Genomic DNA, 6,000 nt, shown 5'->3' on the forward strand with positions numbered 1-6,000 from the left:
TCACAAGCTACCTTAACTCACAATCTCAACCAAACCATGACTTGGGGAATTAGATTTAAATAAAAATCTTAAAGACAACAAATAATAGAAATTGCATAAATAGGAGACAAACATTGGTGCCAAAGCCATTTCATTATAATCAAGAATTGAGTACATAAGCTGACACCAATCTTTCTCAAAATAAATGATAGAAAGTGGAAATCCTAACTAGCCGAAATCTAGGAATTCAAATAACAGAAGCAAATGATAGAAAATAAACTTCAACTAATAACTAGAACATGAAATTTCAAAGAGAACATGGAAAAAGGGAAATCCTAAGACTACCGTGGCAACCTAAGCGATTATTGCTGCTGATCCTGATACTGGTTCTGCCCAAAGCCTTGAGTCCGGTTATAACCTTGTGCTCTCAGCTCTGGTACTGGAATGGCAAGGTGGAAGACCATTTCCTACATCTGTGCCTCAAGGGAGGCCACCTGGTTGTCCAACAGGCAGTAGCTCTAATCCACACTCTCTAGATGAGTGTCCATCCTCCATAGAATGTTGGTGGTGGCATCTAGACAGGCCATCACATCATTGAGTCCATAGGGCCTTGCACCCCTAGTGCCACGGGATGAGGAGGCCACAAAATTCCCCATAGCCTGAGGGTTAGGTGGTGGAACCATTCTAGCAGGAGGCACATATAGAGGGATTGCACCTCCATCACCCCCATGACCACCTCTTGGCTAGTTCTTTATATCCATTGGTTGATCCTCCTCAGCCTCATCCTCAATGACCTCCTCCATGTTCAGAATCATCTTCTTTAGAGAATCTTGGTTGAAATCCAAGACATCGGTTCCCAAGCTCTCCTTGCCCTCTAGGTTCAACCCAAACCATAGGAAGACCTCAGTCAGAATCCGACCGTAGCAAAGGTTTCCGGCCCTACATGCCCCTCCCTCAGCCGTTGTAACCATGGTCCACATCAATAGATAAGGGAGGCATACCTTCAGCCCCATGTAGACACAGTAAGTGACATAGGCTTGAAGAATTGATACCTCATCGAAGTGACCACTGGTAGGGAGGACATTCAGTTGAATGGCTCTGCATATTCCCTTCAGCGTAGCACAATAATTAGCAGTCAAGTGCCACCCAAAATCCTCCTTTGTGAGCATGTTGTCCATCTTTTTCTGGACATCAAAGTCCTGGAACTCGTAAGACGGAGTCCTAGGAGGATAGTAAGCCAGCTCTCCCTCATTGGAGATCATCAGAATGTTGGCCAACTTAACCATGCCGAAGAAGATATCGACCCCCTCCACACTCAAGGTGATCCTCATCTCCTCAGTGCCACGATTCTCACATCGCAAATTACAGTAGAAGAGCCTCACAAGCCTTGGGTAGTACTTCACATTCGGTTTTAGGATACGGTACCACCCAATGTCGTCGAAGTATTGGTGGAGGCAAAACTGACGGATGTCCCTTATCCTCACATACTTCCCAAGATCTACATTTCTATACTCAAAATTCTTCCATCGACCTTGTTTCTCCACAGAGTGGAACAACCGGTGATTATACTATTCATCCTCAGGAACAACCGATTGTGTGGCACCACGGCTGGGATGAACACAGCGACCAGACATGGTTGCAACACAAGTTCCTAAGATTCAAGGAAAATAAAACCTAAGTTAGGAAGAATGCCAAAAACAAAGAGAAAAATCCTAAAAACTAGGTCAAAGAAGAAGGAGAATTCACCTTGGATGCGTAGGCGGTGCTAATCGATCATGAAATCGCAAGAGGAAGGTGGGGAATGGGTTGGAGAACCTTCCTTAGCCATTTCCTCTCCTTCTCCACAAGTTAGAATAGGGTTTTTTGAGAGAAACCCCAATCTCAAGCCTATATATATTGTATTTGGGTCCCCTGGAAATATGCCATTGGAAACACTGGACCTAAATCCAGTGACTGTTTCCGGTGAGCCAAAATTGCCAGGATTGCTCTCTGTTTTGGTCACCGAAAATATGATTGATATTTTTTGTGAAAACCCCCTATTTCTGATGAATATTTTTGGGAATGAATTTATTTATTTATTTATTATATTTGCTTCCTTAATTAGGGATTTCCTTCCTAATACGCATGTGATCGGATTCCAATACTTGGTGGACCCCACTAATGCATACTCTAACCCTAAATTACTTTTTATGTACGTATACAGGACCCACTATGCATTTTAACCTTAACATGCTTGCTACTTATGTATGTGTGACTAACTGGGATTCCTTAACAGGAATCATGTCGTGCAGGAATACCCAATCCCGGTCCAATGCATCACCTCCCGCTTCCCCTATATGGAATCGGGGTAGACCAATCAATGCACCACCGGCCCCACTAGTTCTCTCGACACAGGATGTTGCCAACATAATGGGAAACATGATGCACGAGGTGGAAGAGAGGCAAAATCAGTTCATGGCCAGGATTGATACCCAGATCCAGGCTGCTATTGGAGCTCAGAATGCACCTCTTACAACCCCTACTCTACAGGCACTAGCCCCAGTGCAAGCTGGTTCATCCACCCTCCAGACATCTAATGGGATGCAAGGGCAAATGCATAGACACATGCAAGGGCAGTTTCAAGGATAAGTACCCAGGCAAGTGCAAGGACAACCCAAGTGAAAGTAGAGGGTTGGACTGACTTAACCAAAATGATGGAGAAATTCCAGAGGCCAAGGCCCCCATATTTCTCCAATATAAGCCATGATCAGTTGCTTCTCTCAAGATGGATTGGGGCTATGGAGAAAGTCTTTAAGTTGATGGGCTGCAATGATGAGCAGAAAATATTATGTGCTGGCTACTAATTACAAAATGAGGCCGATGCTTGGTGGAGGGCTACTGAGCCCCATTATGAGTGCAACCAATCCCACCCTCACTTGGGAAGACTTTAAGGAGACCTTCTTTGGAAACTATTTCCCCGAGAGCGTTTAGGATAGGAGAGAGAGTGAGTTCTCCAATTTGATTCAAGGATCCCGATCCGTGCTAGGGTACCAACAAAGGTACGAGGAGTTGTACTACTTTGCTCCGGAGCACATCCAAAATGATAGATCCAAGGCCAGGAAGTTTAAAAAGGGCTTAAGGCTAGGCATCAGTTCTACTATGTCTGTGTTGAAGCTGTAGACATATGCTGAAGTGGTCCAAGAGGCCAAGTCTATTGAGGACAGACATAGGGACAATTTCTTGGCTCAACAAGGAATAGGGAAGAGGCCTATGGTGACCTTTGATTCCAAAGGAGCCAGTAAGCACTCGAGAGGCCCTTATATCAACCCAACTCCAGTCCATTCAAGAAGGCCAAAAGCAAGTCAAGCCTCCCAATCCTCCCGCTCTAGTGTTATGTCAATCTGTGGGATCAGGCCCTAGGTGCTTCCATTGTGACTAGTCAGGTCACCTAGCTCCGACATGCCCCCACCAGAGACCGGGTGATGCACCTTATACCCTACCACCTAGGCCCCAGCAGGCTTATGCAGCTACCCAGCCAGCCAACCATCCTTGGGCCAGAGACCATAAGGAAAGTTATTTACTATGACCACAGAGGATGCAGAAGCTACACTGGGATAGGTACATTATTGATTTCAGTTTTACCTGCACATGTGTTATTTGACTCAGGAGCCTCCCATTCATTTGTGTCATTGACATTTGTGTAGAAGATGGAAATTCCACCCAAGAGCTTGACCTAGTGCTTGGCAGTGAGTACACCCACAGGGAGTGTGGTGGGTTTGAGTTATGTTTACGAACCATGTCTGATGACCATAAATGGACATGACTTGAATGCACAAATGATTGAGTTGGATATGACTGGTTTTGATGTAATTCTAGGGATGGACTAATTGTCTGCTTACAGAGCCAGTGTGCTATGTGCAGAGAAGGTGATAGTATTCAAACCCTATGATGAGGGAGAATTTAACTTTGTAGGGGATAATCCATAGAAACACAAGAAGATTATTGTGTCAACACTTCGGATGAAGAATCTACTAGACCAAGGGTGTCAAGGCTACCTGGCATCTGTGACGGATATTGATATAGAGGTCAGACCATTGACCAAATTGGATGTGGTAAGGGAACTTTCTGATGTATTTTTGAATGATTTGATAGGATTGGCCCCGGACCGAGAGACAAAGTTTGTTATAGACCTACTCCTCTGTTCAGCATCAGTGTTAAAGGTTCCTTACCGCATAGCCCCCACAAAACTGAAGGAATTACAGGTGCAACCTTAGGACCTTTTGAAGAAGAGATTCATTAGACCTAGTGTGTCTCCTTGGGGAGCATCGATATTGTTTGTCAATAAGAAGGACGAAAGCATGAGATTGTGTATTGATCATCGGGAGCTTAACAAGCTAACCATCAAGAACTAATATCCTTTGCCAAGGATTGATGACTTGTTAGATCAACTGCAGGGTGCTACGGTATTCTCCAAGATTGACCCTAGGTCGAGCTGCCACTAGCTTAGAATCAAGGGTAGTGGTGTTTGTAAAACAACTTTCAAATCTCGGTATGGACATTACAAGTTCTTGATGATGTCATTTGGACTGACCAATGCACCGACTGCTTTCATGGACTTGATGAACTGAGTATTTCAGGATGTCTTGGACAAGTTTGTAATTGTGATCATTGATGACATCTTGGTATATTCCAAGAGTGTAGAGGAACATACTGTTCACCTAAGGCTAGTACTACAACATCTGAGAGAAAAGCAACTCTACGTCAAATTCAACAAGTGTGAGTTTTTGCTTTCATAAGTGGCATTTTGGGCCACATTGCCTTAGATAGGGAGATAGAGGCTGACCCAGGAAAAGTGAATGTAGTTCTAGAGTGGGACACCCCCAAGAATATGGTGGACATCCATTGTTTTCTGGGATTGGCCAGATACTATAGGAGGTTTATTGAGAATTTCTCTCACATTTCTACACCAATGGCCTGACTCACATGTAAGGGTGTGAAATTTGAGTGGTCCGATGCTTGTGAGAAGAGCTTTAAGGAGCTAAGGCAAAGGTTGGTATCAGCTCCAGTTTTGACTATTCCGACCTGTACAGGTGGTATGGTTGTGTATAGTGATGCCTCCAAGCTGGGATTGGGCAGTATGTTGATGCAACATGGGAAGGTCATTACCTGTGCATCGCACCAGTTGAAGGACTATGAGAAGAACTACCCCACCCATGACCTGGAATTGGCAGCGGTGATTTTTGCCTTGAAAATCTAGAGGCATTACTTGTATGGTGAGAAGAGTGAGATATACAGTGACCACAAGAGCCTGAAGTATTTCTTCACCCAAAAGGAGCTCAATATGAGACAGAGCCGTTGGTTGGAATTGGTGAAAGATTATGACTATACTATCCACTATCACCCAGGGAAGGTCAATGTGGTAGCCGATGCACTTTGTCAGAAATCTCAGTCACTGACTCTTGTATTCTTGACTACCAATGAGCACCTCTTAGAAGAGGCCAGAAAACTACATTTGGAGCAATTGGTGGAAGGTGTCACGTTGTCACTATCGGCATTAGTGATACAACCTAGTCTAGTGGATAGAATTATTGCAGCTCAAGGTACTGATGTAGAGTTGCAAAAATTGATAGTTGATTGCAAGGAAGGAAATCAAAAGGACCCAAACTTCTCCCTAACTGAATGCGGGATTCTTAAGTTCAAGGGAAGATTGTGTGTGCCTAGTGATGGTGACTTGAGAGATAGTGTTTTGAGAGAGGCACACAGCTCTCCATACTCCATTCACTCAGACAACACTAAAATGTATAAAGACCTAAAGGGTTCCTACTGGTGGAGAAGAATAAAGAATAATGTGGCCACGCACATGGCAAGGTGCCTCACATGCCAGCAAGTCAAGGCTGAAAGATAAAGGTCCCATAGGTTATTACATTCACTACCTATTCCAGAGTGGAAATGGGAGAATATCACCATGGACTTCATTACAAGCTTACCATGCACCAGCAAGGGTATGGATGCCATTTGGGTAGTTGTGGATCCCTTGACCAA

Source organism: Macadamia integrifolia, chromosome 1, assembly GCF_013358625.1.
Source record: "Macadamia integrifolia cultivar HAES 741 chromosome 1, SCU_Mint_v3, whole genome shotgun sequence".
In the NCBI taxonomy this organism is placed as follows: domain Eukaryota; kingdom Viridiplantae; phylum Streptophyta; class Magnoliopsida; order Proteales; family Proteaceae; genus Macadamia; species Macadamia integrifolia.